At 40.7% G+C, this 16,102-nt stretch overlaps 1 non-coding gene across 1 annotated transcript; it reads left to right on the forward strand.

Annotated features, from left to right (window-relative positions):
- The first annotated feature begins 341 nt into the window (after positions 1 to 341).
- Trnak-uuu lies at positions 342 to 421 on the forward strand. Its single transcript has one exon. It is a non-coding gene; the product is annotated as a tRNA-Lys (tRNA).
- The last annotated feature ends 15,681 nt before the right edge of the window (positions 422 to 16,102 follow it).

Here is a 16,102-nt window from a genome sequence, read left to right on the forward strand (position 1 = left end):
TTTTGCCTTTTGCTGTTAAATTAAATGTGTCTTATAAACTGTTGAAATGTTCTAAGTGGAATTTCAGTTACTTGCAGCAATGGGGAGTATGTACTGCAGAAGTGCCGTTTTGAGTGACCAGGATCAGCAGGTGAAATGATGCTGGTTTCCAGGGTATATGTAAGGTCAACCTCTGAGGAGCCTAGGCTTGTCTCTGTAGTTATTTAATTTGAATAAGTTAAAGTATTAACCTTATTTGCTAATACAAGAAGTATCTGGTAGGAAAACTAATACTGTATTTTTTAATAAAGTGCAGCACTCATGAGTGAAACCATTTTGCAATGCTCACATATTAAGGATTAGTTTGGCTAGCTCAGTCGGTAGAGTATGAGACTTTTAATCTCATGGTCGTGGGTTAAAGCCCCATGCTGTGTGCCAAATGTGGCATGAATAATAAAAACCCAGAGACAGATTTTGGGGTTCAACCTGAAGATCGGAAAAGCAAAGCAGCTTTTAGAGGTAAGAACTCTTACCTCTAAGAAATCCTCAGACTGAAATAGAGTGAGTTCCTGCTTCATCCCAGTTTATATTCTTCTCTAGTGCTGGGATTAAATGTGTATAACTCCACCACCCAGTGTCTATAGAAAACTAGTGTGGCTACTGGGATTAAAAATATGTGCCACCACTGTCTGGTGTGTATGGCTGACCAGTGTGGCTGTTTTACTCTCTGATCTTCAGGAAGGCTTTATTTATCAAAATACAAACAAAATATCACTACAGGGGTGTATATATATATATATATATCTCACATATATACATATATATATACCAATATATATATATATATACCAAAAAACATATATATCAAAAACTCCTTCATCTGCTGCCTATTTATTTTAGAATCACAATGTGTAATTTACATCATTTGAAAATATTGTTAAATAGACAAATGAGAAATATATTTAAAAAGAGAACATACTTTCTTAATTTTTAAAATTCTTTTCTGATTCCTCATTCTTCCAAGCTTGTGACAAAAATAAAAGAACAACATTGTTTAAATTAAATCATCTTTAAAGCACAGCAAGAAAAACACCTGTGACTTTTTGTGTTGGATGTGTTAAGTTTGCTTTCTTAAATTTTTCTCTGAGATAGACATTACTCATGTTAATTTCTCAAGACGCTAATTAGTATATCATTGTGTATTTAACAAGAAAGAATTCAGGAGTATTTTTAACAGACTGACTTAGTAAAAGGAGTAAAAATTGCTCAGATAAAATTTCTTCTTTATAGGATTCTGTAGTTAGAATCTACAATAAGTGATTATTAGTTCTACTTTTTCATTTTAGGTATTGGTTTCAGCATTCCCAAGCAAATGGGTGGACATTCACTAGTTTTAGGAAATAGTAAAAAGAATGTCAATCTGAACATTTTTGGGAATGGAAACCATATGACACAGGGTCTCACAGGATACCTTAGCCTTGATTGAAACTAGCAATGATCCTCCTGCATCAACTTGCTAAGTTGTGAACCACTAAAATGGGCGTGCATAACATTTGTTTGTTTCTTTGGTCTTAAGACTGGTTCTTGCCCTGAAATGTAAAATTATTTTGTCTCCATATTCACTGTGTTGTGATTCTAGGTATGGAACAATGTGCCCAGTTTAAATCTGGTTCATTTGTCAACCTCTGAAGGGTTTCAAAGTCTTCAGTCTTGAGTGGGGAAGATTGTTAAGAGCGTAAAATCAACTGTTGCAAAGGAGACAACCTCAGTTAAATCCCCTGTATCATTTGTTTGGATGGAGAAAAGCCAGTCCAGCAAGATTTGTTCTCACTGCCACACATGTGCTATTTAATCCATATGTTTACAAACACAGATACATAGACACACATATAACACAAACAAACCCATACACACAGAAGGAGGGAAAAGGAGTAATAAATAAGTAGACAACAACAATAAATCTTCTCAATGTTGAGACCTAGTCTCACATATTAGAAACAGAAGAAAACTTTATTGTCATAGAAGAGATGTGGGAAGCCCTAAGACTCTGTTAGAATTCTTTCTTATTCTTTCTCATCAATAGACTCCCTTTCACTCCAGAAATCCCTGAGCTCTTCCTGGGAAACAGCTGCATCAGGGAATGAGGGGATCTAAATGTCCTGGCAGAGGTGGCCGGTGGAATAGACAAGCTGTGGGAAGTCAATCATGACTCCTAGGCCTGATTTTCTAGTCAGGATAAGGTGAAGCCTCAGCTGTTTTCTCCCACAATGCCCCAGAAAATACTATCAATGGCAGTACCAAGATCCCAGGTAGACTGGATATATGGGATCCTGCAGCTTGCTGAGACCCTGGGAACCTCTGGATTTATAAACGAGTATGTCCATCTATCTAACATAGAAACAAGGAATTTAGTGGAAGTCACATATTTGGAGATTTAGGGCAGGAAGCAGTAGTGAGTCATGAACAGGAAATTCTCTTGGAAACCTAGTTGTTCTCTCACCATTGGGTCCTCTGCAATGTCATTCAACAAATATACTCTTTTCAAGGAGACACTGGAAGAAGAACTTGAGATAAGAGGGAACCTGGGTAAAACCAGGATGCTATCCTATCCCTATGTAATTTAGCATTGCCTCCAGCATATCCTTTCCAAACTTGAGGAGCCTAGATCTCTATGATTTCAAAAGTCCATTCTCTGACTCTCAGTGCAAAACCATGCCATAGTCTGAAGTCAGGGCTCGACTCATCAGGAACCTTGGATTCCTCCTGGCTTCACCTTCTTTCTTCTTTCCTTGATTTTTCTTTGCCTAGTGTTCTCCCTGGTGCCTTATTTGATCTTTTAGAAGTCTATAGTATATGTCACAGCTGTGGCCTTCTCTAGGAGTAATCACTTCTCAGAACACAGACCACATTCCCTCTAAGAACTCTAAGCTGCCCCATGTTTTAACCTTCCTCTTATGCACATATTCTGCAATGGAGGATTCAACCATCTATAGTTCAAAACAAGAAAGTCTATGTCTATGAAGCATTGAACACATACACACACATACACAGACACACACACACATTCTTGGTAAATATTTTATATCATACTTATGTATATAAATAAAACATGTATGATTTTAATTTTTTTTTTTTTTGGTTTTTCGAGACAGGGTTTCTCTGTGGCTTTGGAACTAGCTCTTGTAGACCAGGCTGGTCTCTAACTCACAGAGATCCGCCTGCCTCTGCCTCCCAAGTGCTGTGATTTTAATTTTTAATGATGTTTAAGTGCCCACAAATATTTATAGTTTTTGTTTCCCTGTATATGTTTTGTGGTAATCTAGAGGTGCTATATACTTATCTGTAATATGAGTTATTTAGCAAACCAATGCAGAAAATCACTAATTTGAAGCGTGTCTGTTTAATAGAGTAATATATCCTGTTTTAAAACAGCAAACTCTGCCATGTTGCTATTCTTCCCCTTCATGGTTCAGAGTGTATCATTGAACTGTGTTTGTTTTGCTTCTTTCTTGTAATATCTTAGTTTGAGTTTTCAATATCTCTATTAGACATTCTGAGGTAAGTTCTTCTTTATGATTTGTCTGAAAGCTATATTCCTGATATAAAGAAGAAGATATCTTTTAAAGAATAAGAGACATAAAGAACACCAAATAAACAGGCCCAAGAAAGAAACACTGCATGGCACATAAATAATCAAAACACTAAAGGTACAGAGCAAAAATACACTAAAACTTACAAAGGAAAGTGACCACACCACATACAAAGGATGACCCACTAGACTAATGCCTGACTTTTCAAGGGATACTCTGAAATACAGAGGTACCTGTGCAGATGTTTTACAAGTTGTCACAGACCTCAGATGCCAGCATAATCCACTAACCCAGGAAAAGTATCATTTACTTTGATGGAAGAAGACAACCTTTTCACAATAAAATCAGCATTAGTCTATTTCTGTTAAGAAAAGCAGACCTACAAAAAGAAACCATCAGTCTGAAGATAAAGCTTACTACCTGCAAGGGACAGAAATGATAAATAATCCTGTAACAGTTCATCAAGAGAAGGTGAAAAGAAACAGGAAACAATGGGCATTGCCCATTAATAATTCTCAACATTACTGTTCTTATTTCTCTATAAAAAGACACTGACTGCTGTGTGGCACATGCATTTAATCCCAGCACTCAGGAGGCAGAGGTGGATCACTGTGAGTTTGAGGACAACATGGTCTACAGACTGAGTCCCAGGACAGCTAAGGCTGTTACACAAAGAAACCCTGTATGGGAAAAAAAGAAATGAAAGAAAAGACTCTGACTAAGAGAATGAATTAGAAAACAGGATCCATCTTTCTGGGGCCTCCAAGCTACACACTTCACTATCAAGAACAGTCATTGGTTAACTTAAAAGGATTAAAAACTATTACAAGGAAATATACCTAACAACAAGGCAGACATAGCTACTTTATATTATTTATATTAATATATATTATTTATATTGATATATTTACATAACTACATGCAAGAGGACAGAAATGATAATCCTTTAATAGTTCATCAAAAGAGGGTGAAAAACACAACAATAGGAATCAATAAACACTGCCCATTAATACTTCTCAGCATTATTGATCTTACTTCCCCATAAAAAGACACTCAACTAGAGGTTGAGAAGTACAGTACATACTAATTAAGGGGAAACTACAACAAGAACACACTACAGTTCTAAGCATTTATCCACCAAACACCAGGGCACCAACATTTGTAAAAGAAATAGTACTACTGATAAAAATCAAACATTGATCCTAACACAATGATACTGGCTGACTTCTATACCCTTATCACACAAATAGTTTGGTCTTTCAGACATAATCTAAACAGAGAAATACTGGAGTTAGATAACACCATGAATCAAATGGACATGACAGACATACAGAATATCACAACCAAACATTAAAGAATATCCTTTTTTAACAATAATTCATGAACTTTCTCCAAAATTGAACACTGATGGTGGACTCTCATTGGTTAATAAAGAAACTGTCTTGGCTTTTTGATAGGGCAGGATTTAGATAGGTGGAGTAGACAGAACAGAATGCTGGGAAGAGGGAAGTGAGGGAGATACCTCAGGCAATCGTCATGCCTCTCCTCTCTGGGACAGTCACCATGAAGCCAGCCACCAGGTCAGACATGCTAAATCCTTCCTGGTAAGACACCACTCCGTGGTGTTACACTGATTATTAGAAATGGGTTAGTAGTCAAGATGTGAGAATTAGCTCCCCCTTCCTCATCCTCCCGTCTTTGGGGCCACAAAATCCCACAGCTCAGCCTGTTTGGGCTCTGGGGACCCGGAATTGAGTGCACCCAGGCCAGTGGGAGGTCCCCTCCTTCATTTGACTGCCCGGAGCAAGGTAGGCCTTTGTCTGAGAGCTGCTTGGCCTGCAAGGGGACCTCACAGTCTGCAGAAGGATCCATCATTCTTTGGGGTGAGTGAGGAGTGAGAGCCCGAACCGCGGCAGCTGCCCGGAGAGGGACCACCGACTCTCCACAACTCCCCCTGCCACCAGCACACTTCCTGCTCTTCCTGCAGGGGTTATTCTCCCCGGATACTGCCTCTCTCTTCCTGTCCCTTCCCAGCTTGCACCCAGAATCCTCCCCCCCTCCCCCTGCCTCATCCTCCCGTCTTTGGGGCCACAAAATCCCACAGCTCAGCCTGTTTGGGCTCTGGGGACCTGGAATTGAGTGCACCCAGGCCGGTGGGAGGTCCCCTCCTTCATTTGACTGCCCGGAGCAAGGTAGGCCTTTGTCTGAGAGCTGCTGGCCTGCAAGGGGACCTGACAGTCTGCAGGAGGATCCATCGTTCTTTGGGGTGAGTGAGGAGTGAGTGCCCGAACCGCGGCAGCTGCCCGGAGAGGGACCACCGACTCTCCACAACTCCCCCTGCCACCAGCACACTTCCTGCTCTTCCTGCAGGGGTTATTCTCCCCGGATACCGCCTCTCTCTTCCTGTCCCTTCCCCGCTTGCACCCAGAATCCTCCCCCCCTCCCCCTGCCTCATCCTCCCGTCTTTGGGGCCACAAAATCCCACAGCTCAGCCTGTTTGGGCTCTGGGGACCTGGAATTGAGTGCACCCAGGCCGGTGGGAGGTCCCCTCCTTCATTTGACTGCCCGGAGCAAGGTAGGCCTTTGTCTGAGAGCTGCTTGGCCTGCAAGGGGACCTCACAGTCTGCAGGAGGATCCATCATTCTTTGGGGACACCAAACACCTCCGCGCTCCTTTTGAAGGAAGAGATGGGCAGGCGCCAATGCAGGAGCTCCTCCAACAACATGAAAGGCAACATGACATCACCACAAGCCAGACATCCCGAAACAACAAGAATTGAACACCCTACCCCAGAAGATATAGAAGAAACCGACATTAAACAGTACTTTATAAAAATAATAGAGGACCTTAAACAGGAGGTAAAAAACTGCCATAAAGAAATGGAGATGACAAACAAAAAGGTAGACGAAATAAATAAATCTCTCAAAGATACCCAAGAAAAACAAGAAAAACAAGAAAAAGCAATCAAACAGGTAAGGGAAACAGTACAAGACCTGATAAATGAAATGGAGGTATTAAAGAAAACACAATCTGAGGGACGACTGGAAATGGAAACTCTGAGTAAACGAACAGAAACTTCAGAGACAAGTATTTCCAACCGAATACAAGAGATGGAAGAAAGAATCTCGGACTCTGAAGATACTATAGAGGAAATAAACTCACAGATTAAAGAACTAAACAAATCTAACAAATTCTTAACACAAAACATTCAGGAAATCTGGGACACCATGAAAAGACCAAACCTAAGAATAATTGGGGTAGAAGAAGGAGAAGAATTACAACTCAAAGGCCCAGAAAACATATTCAACAAAATTATAGAAGAAAACTTCCCCAACCTAAAGAAGGATGTTCCTATGAAGGTACAAGAAGCCTACAGAACACCAAATAGACTGGATCAAAAGAAAGCATCCCCACGCCATATAATAATCAAAACACAAAACATACAGAATAAAGAACAGATATTAAGAGCTGCAAAGGAAAAAGGTCAAGTAACATATAAAGGGAAACCTATCAGAATTACACCTGATTTCTCAATGGAAACCATGAAAGCCAGAAGAGCTTGGATAGATGTGCTACAGACACTTAGGGAACATGGATGCAAGCCTAGACTATTATACCCAGCAAAGCTTGCATTCACCATTGATGGAGAAAACAAGATATTCCAGGACAAAAACAGATTTAAACAATACGCAGCCACAAATCCAGCCTTGCAGAAAGTAATAGAAGGAAAATCACAAACCAAGGAGTCCAACAACGCCGACAATAACTCAGGCATCTAGCGACCCTTCACCAGCACAACTAGAAGAAGGGAAACACACAAACTCTACTACTAAAAATGACTGAAGTTAACAACCACTGGTCATTAATATCACTTAATATCAATGGACTCAATTCACCTATAAAAAGGCACAGGCTAAGAGACTGGATACGAAAACAGAATCCAACATTTTGCTGTTTACAAGAAACACACCTCAACCACAAAGACAGGCACCTACTCAGAGTAAAGGGTTGGGAAAAGGTTTATCTAGCAAATGGCCCTAAGAAACAAGCGGGTGTGGCCATACTAATTTCCAACAAAGTTGACTTCAAACTAAAATCAATCAGAAGAGATGGAAAGGGACACTTTATACTCATAACAGGAAAAATCCTTCAGAATGAAGTCTCAATCCTGAATATCTATGCCCCTAATATAAAAGCTCCCACTTATGTAAAAGAAACACTTCTAGAACTCAAGGCAGCCATCAAACCACATACACTAATAGTTGGAGACTTCAACACTCCTCTCTCACCAATGGACAGGTCAATCAGACAGAAACCTAACAGAGAATTGAAAGACTTAATGGAGGTAATGAACCAAATGGACTTAACAGACATCTATAGAACATTCCACCCAAATAGGAAAGAATATACCTTCTTCTCTGCGGCTCATGGAACCTTTTCGAAAATTGACCATATACTTGGTAACAAAGCAAACTTCCACAGTTACAAAAAAATATTAGTAACCACCTGTGTCTTATCGGATCACCATGGATTAAAATTAGAATTCAACAACAATGCTACCCCCAGAAGGCCCACAAACTCATGGAAACTGAACAGTCAACTGCTGACCCACACCTGGGTCAAGGAAGAAATAAAGAAAGAAATTAAAGTCTTTCTTGAATTTAATGAAAACAAAGACACAACATACTCAAACCTATGGGACACAATGAAAGCAGTGCTAAGAGGAAAGTTCATAGCACTAAGTGCCCACTTAAAGAAAACGGAGAAAGCGCTCATTGGTGACTTAACAGCACACCTGAAAGCTCTGGAAAAAAAAGAAGCAGACTCACCTAGGAGAAGTAGAAGACTGGAAATAATCAAACTGAGGGCAGAAATCAACAAAATAGAAACACAGAAAACAATCCAAAGAATCAATGAAACAAGAAGCTGGTTCTTGGAGAAAATCAACAAGATTGACAAACCCTTAGCCAAACTAATCAAACGGCAGAGGGAGAACACGCAAATTAACAAGATCAGAAATGAAAAGGGGGACATAACCACAGACACAGAGGAAATTCAGAAAATCATTAGATCTTACTACAAAAGCCTGTATGCCACAAAATTGGAAAATGTAAAAGAAATGGACAGTTTTTTAGATAAATACCATATACCAAAGTTAAACCAGGACCAGGTAAATGCTCTAAATCGTCCTGTTAGTCGCGAAGAATTAGAAACTGTTATCAGAAACCTCCCTACCAAAAAGAGCCCAGGACCAGATGGTTTCAATGCGGAATTCTACCAGAACTTCCAAGAAGACCTAATACCTATACTCCTTAAGGTATTTCATAATATAGAAACACAAGAGTTACTGCCAAATTCCTTCTATGAAGCTACAGTTACCCTGATACCTAAACCACACAAAGACTCAACCAAGAAAGAGAATTACAGGCCAATCTCACTCATGAACATGGACGCAAAAATTCTCAATAAAATACTGGCAAACCGAATCCAAGAACACATTAGAAAAATTATCCATTACGATCAAGTAGGCTTCATCCCAGAGATGCAGGGCTGGTTCAACATACGAAAATCTATTAATGTAATCCATCATATAAACAAACTGAAGGAAAAAAACCATATGGTCATCTCATTAGATGCTGAAAAAGCATTTGACAAAATTCAGCACCCTTTTATGATAAAGGTCTTGGAGAGATTAGGGATACAAGGGTCATTCCTAAATATAATAAAAGCTATTTACAGCAAGCCGACAGCTAACATCAAATTAAACGGAGAGAAACTCAAGGCTATCCCACTAAATTCAGGAACACGACAAGGCTGTCCACTCTCTCCTTATCTCTTCAATATAGTGCTTGAAGTTCTAGCAATAGCAATAAGACAACATAAGGGAATCAAGGTGATTCAATTTGGAAAGGAAGAAGTTAAACTTTCATTATTTGCAGATGATATGATAGTATACATAAGCGACCCCAAAAACTCCACCAAAGAACTCCTACAGCTGATAAACTCCTTCAGTAACGTGGCAGGATACAAGATCAACTCCAAAAAATCAGTCGCCCTCCTATACACAAAGGATAAGGAAGCAGAGAGGGAAATCAGAGAAGTATCACCTTTCACAATAGCCACAAATAGCATAAGATATCTGGGAGTATCGCTAACCAAGGAAGTGAAGGATTTATTTGACAAGAACTTTAAGTCTTTGAAGAAAGAAATTGAAGAGGATACCAGAAAATGGAAGGATCTCCCCTGCTCGTGGATTGGGAGGATCAACATAGTAAAAATGGCAATTCTACCAAAAGCAATCTATAGATTCAATGCAATCCCAATCAAGGTCCCATTAAAATTCTTCACAGAGATTGAGAGGACAATAATCAACTTTATATGGAAAAACAAGAAACCCAGGATAGCCAAAAAAATCTTATACAATAAAGGTACTTCTGGAGGCATTACCATCCCTGACTTCAAACTCTATTACAGAGCTACAGTATTGAAAACGGCTTGGTATTGGCATAAGAACAGAGAAGTTGACCAATGGAATCGTATAGAAGACCCGGATCTTAAACCACAAACCTATGAACACCTGATTTTTGATAAAGGAGCCAAAAGTACACAATGGAAGAAAGAGGGCATCTTCAACAAATGGTGCTGGCATAACTGGATGTCAACCTGTAGAAGAATGAAAGTAGATCCATATCTATCACCATGCACAAAACTCAAGTCCAAATGGATTAAAGACCTCAATATTAATTTGAACACATTGAGATTGATAGAGGAGAAAGTGGGAAGTACTCTACAACAAATGGGCACAGGGAACCGTTTCCTATGCATAACCCCAGCTGCACAGACTTTAAGGGCAACATTGAATAAATGGGACCTCCTGAAGTTGAGCAGCTTCTGTAAAGCAAAGGACATTGTCACTAAGACACAAAGGCAGCCTACTGACTGGGAAAAGATCTTCACCAACCCTGCAACTGACAAAGGTCTGATCTCTAAAATATATAAGGAACTCAAGAGACTAGACGGTAAAATGCCAATTAACCCAATTAAAAAATGGGGCGATGAACTGAACAGAGAATTCTCAACAGAAGAAGTTCGAATGGCCAAAAGACACTTAAGGTCATGCTCAACCTCCCTAGCTATCAGGGAAATGCAAATCAAAACAACTTTGAGATATCATCTTACACCTGTCAGATTGGCTAAAATCCAAAACACCAATAATAACCTTTGCTGGAGAGGTTGTGGGGTAAGGGGCACACTCATCCATTGCTGGTGGGAATGCAAACTTGTGCAACCACTTTGGAAAGCAGTGTGGCGGTTTCTCAGGAAATTCGGGATCAACCTACCCCAGGACCCAGCAATTCCACTATTGGGAATCTACCCAAGAGATGCCCAATCATACAACAAAAGCATATGCTCATCTATGTTCATAGCAGCATTATTTGTAATAGCCAGATCCTGGAGACAGCCTAGATGCCCTTCAGTGGAAGAATGGATGAAGAAACTGTGGAATATATACATGCTAGAATACTACTCAGCGGTAAAAAACAATGACATCTTGAATTTTGCAGGCAAATGGATGGAAATAGAAAACACTATTCTGAGTGAGGTAACCCAGACCCATAAAGATGAACATGGGATGTACTCACTCATATTCGGTTTCTAGCCATGATTAAAGGACATCGAGCCTATAAGTTTGGGATCCTTGAGAAGATAATAAGAAGGTGAACTCCCAAAAAAGATATAGTAATCCTCCTGGATATTGGAAGTAGACACGATCGCCAGGCAAAATTGGGAACTTGAGGGTTGGGCAAGACTGGGCCAAGGGAAGATGGGGAGAGAAAAGTGTGAAGGGGAGAGCGGGGGGAGCTCGGAGGAATGGGGTGCTTGGGATATAGGAAGGGTGGATATGAGAGCAGGGAAGCATATATCTGAATTTAAGGAGCTACCTGAGGGTTGTCAAGAGACTTGACCCTAGAGGGGTTCCCAGGTTTCCAGGGAGACGCCCCCAGTTAGTTCCTTGGGCAGCTGAGGAGAGGGAGCCTGAAAAGGCCAGTTCCTATAGCCATACTGATGAATTTCTTGCATATCACCATAGAACCTCCACCTGACGATAGATGAAGAAAATGACAGAGCCCCACCTTGGAGCACCGGACTGAGCTCCCAAGGTCCTGATGAGGAGCAGAAGGAGAGAGAACATGAGAAAGAAAGTCAGGACCGTGAGGGAACCTCCAGCTGGCGACAGATGGGGAAGGTGACTGAGCCCCACATTGGAGCACTGGACTGAGCTCCCAAGGTCCCGATGAGGAGCAGAAGGAGCGAGAACATGAGGGAGAAAGTCAGGAACAAGAGGGGTGCGTTCACTCATGGAGACGGTGGGACAGAACTAATGGGAGATCACCAACTCCAGTTGGAATGGGACTGATGGATCATGCGACCAAACCCGTCTCTCTGAGTGTGGCCAACAGCGGGGGCTGACTGAGAAGCAAAGGACAATGGCTCTGGGCTCTGATTGTTCTTCATGGACGGGCTCTGTGGGAGCCTTCTCAGCTTGGTCGATCACCTTCCTGGACCTGGGGGGAGTTGGGAGGACCTTGGTCTTAGCATAGAGTGGGGAACCCTGATGGCTCCTTGGCCTTGAGAGGGAGGGAGGGGAGGTATGGGTGGAGGGGAGGGGAGGGAAGGGGGAGAAGGAGGGGAGAGAAAGGGGAGAAGGAGGGAAGGAGATGGAAATTTTTAAATATAAAAAAAAATAAACCATGAAAAAAAAAAAGATGTGAGAATTAGACAATAAGAGGCTGGAACTAATGGGCCACGCAGTGTTTAAATGAATACAGTTTGTGTGTTGTTATTTCGGGGCATAAGCTAGCCAGGCAGCCGAGAACCAGGCGGGATGAAAAGCAGGCCTGCCCACAGCCCCTCACTACAGAACACAAACAAGGAATAAACAAGTCTCCATAGTTATGAAAAAATTGCAGTGACACACTGGACTCTATCCCACTACCATGAATTAAAACTGGATATCAATAATACCAACAGGCAATATTCAATGTCATGGAAGCTGAGCAACTCATTACTGAAGTTACTCATTACTCAAGACAGAAACCAAGAATGAAAATGAAAACACAGCATATCCAAACTACAGGACTCGATAAGGGCAAGAGCAAGTTCAAGGCACTGAATGCGTACATAAAGGTACTAGAGTATTTCTTATTAATAACTTCATGACATGCTTGAAATTTCTAGGAAAACAATACTGAAAAACAGTAGCTATAAAGACATATGAAAAATCAAGGCTACAAAAATCAGGGATGAAATCAGTAGGATAGACACAAACAGTAACAAGATAAACCTAACAAAGAATAAATGAAATGAAAATATATTTTCTCAAAGAAATCAATAGAAGATAAGCCCTTAGCCAAATTAGTCAAAGAAATGAATGAAAGATTATCTAAATTAATAAAGTTAGATGTGAAACTGATGACTTTACAGCAGATCCTGAGGAAATTGAAAGACTCATAGGACATACTTTAAAATTTGTTTTTCACAAAACTGGAAACCTGAAAAAAAGATGAATTTCCTGATATATATGAGCTATAGTGTTTACCAAGACGATGTAAACACTATAAACAGACCCATAAGGGAAGAGGGGTCTATCCCAGGGAAAAGAACCGCAACTGATTGTCCTGTACAAGACATACGTATATGTATGTATGTATATGTATATATACATATATATATGTGATTTCTGTATATATATGTGTGTAATCTTATACCAATTTAACAGGTAATATTTAGAAAATTATATGCAAATGCAGATGCATGTATTCAATAATACCTGACTTCCACCCTGTTTTTCCTGTTGGAGGGGAAAATTGACATTGGTGAAAGCAGTTAAACCCTGACTCTTTAAGGTCACTGGGTACTGCTCCAGTGTCCCACACTGTTAATCGCCTCTGACTCCTCCTATCCCTCTGTTTCCCTGAACATTGGCTTCAGGTTTTTAATCTCAGATCTAACTCAGGCTGCCAATACTGCCATCACACCAAGTATTCCAACAATAGACCTCACTCAAAGTGATACGACCAGCCTCAAAATCTGCAGCAATTCTCTCACAGACAGCTACAATCTAACAGGATGTCTAACAGATTGAGGGACTGCTACTCACAGTCACCCCTGGGTCAGCAGTCTCTGAGGTTTGTCACTGATCTCAGCTCTCAGAAAATGCGATGCCACATGCTTAGTCAGAGCTCAGCCTCTACCTGAGAAGGAGAATCATGTAGGTACTTCATGTCTTCTCAGTACAAGGACTGAACAAGAATGTGCTGGCTTTTGTTGGCTTAAGTGTCCACAGCACATCCAACAGACCCTGGAGAGACTGAGGCAGCCAAGATAACAAGTGACTCTTTGACAGTTTTCAGCTGCCACCACTGAACCTCAAAATCATGATCTTCCTGCCCTAGCCTCACAGGTGCCATATCCACATGTGCCTCTTTGGCTGGCTTGCACATGAATGGCCAAGCATATGTTTCCTTCATTCTTCCAGAAGATTTTGCAATAATAAAGTGAACTATCATACAACATAATGCCAGAAATCCTTTGCTGAAAGAAAAACTGAGTATTTATGGGCCTCAAGAAAAAAAAATGCTGGGGACAACTGGGTACAAAACATCTGTGCATTTAGAACTCAGGAGACTAAAGCAATAATGACCGAGATTGAGGCAAATGTACGCTACAAGGAAAATTTGCCTTAAGAGACTATGACAGCCTTAAGCATTGTGCATCCTTTTTGCTGGGGGTGTAGTCTTATTATGGTTGTCATAGCTGCTGTCTGATGTAGGGGCTGTATACTGGATAAGGTTGGGTACCTGTGATAACTTCTTCAAAAATTTCAAGAATTAAGTTTCCTATGTTCAATGACTCTTCCTGACACACACACACACACACACACACACACACACACACACACACATACCAGTATGCATTGCTGCTTAGTGGCATTTTATCTACAGTAAAACGTCTTCGAAATTAAGGGCTAGGAATATAGTATAGTTCAGCAGCAGTATAGTAGTAGTAGTTTGAGTAGTTTGAATAAGTTTTAATTTCAAAGATAATAACAAGTGGGGGGAGGGGCATCACTGACCTTGTAAGCTACCTGACACCACAGGAACCCTACAGTGAAAACTTTTAGGAAGATACTGGTAGCTTGCTATAGAATGTCGCAGCTCTCAGAACAGTAGGTAAACACATTTCCATTTCTTTTAAGTTACCCAGCCTCCGATATTTTATTATAAATATGACAGACTGATATAGGTCTTATCATCTGTAGTCTTACCTGGATAATTACCTTGGGAGGAATATATTGGAATTACTTTTCAGTTTGCCTACTTGGAATACAGTTGCTCTCTACTCATGGCTGACACTAGAGGTTTCAAGTAGATCTGCTGTGCTTATCCCTGTGCAGGAGGGAAAGGGAGAGATAGAGTGACAAGAGGCCATACCCTAAGTCTTGGAACAAAGAGACAAGCCTTGAAATCATAGTGGGCCTGATAGTCAGGTGAAAGTCAAGTGTTAAAAATAGGTGTTCATCCCTAGAGACTGACCTGTCCTGATAGAAGACTGAGAAGCAGGACTTTGCTCTGCTTATTGTATCTCCAGAAAAGAAAGGGCACCCCATGTACTAGAGAACTTGCCAGGGTTCTTTGAAGGGGATAGAAAGGAGACTTACAAGATGAGAGAAACCCCTATTTCCCAGAAAGAACTCTCAGTGAACAGTTGAGCTTCTGCAGCTGTAACCAAGGCACAAAGGGTCTCAGTTAGAGGAGATTTTGAGGGGCAAGACTATCTCCTACAGAGGGAATGCTCATACAGGGAGCTACTACCTGAAGGTGGGATGGCAGCAATCAGGATTGTAAGAGGACAAAGTCTTGTTCTTGGTGTATTTTGAGAATCACAGGGTTAGGGATTAGCTCAGTTGGTAGAGTGCTTGCCCACCATGCAAAACTCTGAGTTAGTTTCCCCCAGCCTATTTTAAAGTGGTCACTGTAATACTTACATGCAATTTTGGCATTCAGATGGTAGATATAAGAAGATCAGAAGTTCAAGTTCATCTAGTTACTTAAAAATTAAGTAGGTGGTGGCCTACCAGTAAGGTTTCTATGGTTACATCTCTCTGATTCTGCCTACTGTCTCTTTGTGTCTCTGTTTGGATTTTCCACCTGGCTTTGCTTTGCTAAACCATTGGCCCAAACAGCTTTATTCATCAACCAATGAAAGCAACACATATACAGAAGAATATCCCAAATCTCTAAGTGTCCCCAGATCCATCCCCACCAAGAGAGCACCCTTCCAGCAGCTTTAAGTAAATGTGTACTACTGATTGGCCTTGTGGAACAGTTAGAATTATTGTTCCCAGGAGAATGGAGAGCCTAGGAAGTCAGGAAATGTTCTATATCTCTATGACAGTCAGACACAACAGGGGGCATGTTTAATCTCAGAGTTTAGGAAGTTGAGGAATGAAGATAGTTGACTGAAATCTA

The sequence above is a fragment of the Arvicola amphibius genome, chromosome 8 (genome assembly GCF_903992535.2).
Source record: "Arvicola amphibius chromosome 8, mArvAmp1.2, whole genome shotgun sequence".
Classification (NCBI taxonomy): domain Eukaryota; kingdom Metazoa; phylum Chordata; class Mammalia; order Rodentia; family Cricetidae; genus Arvicola; species Arvicola amphibius.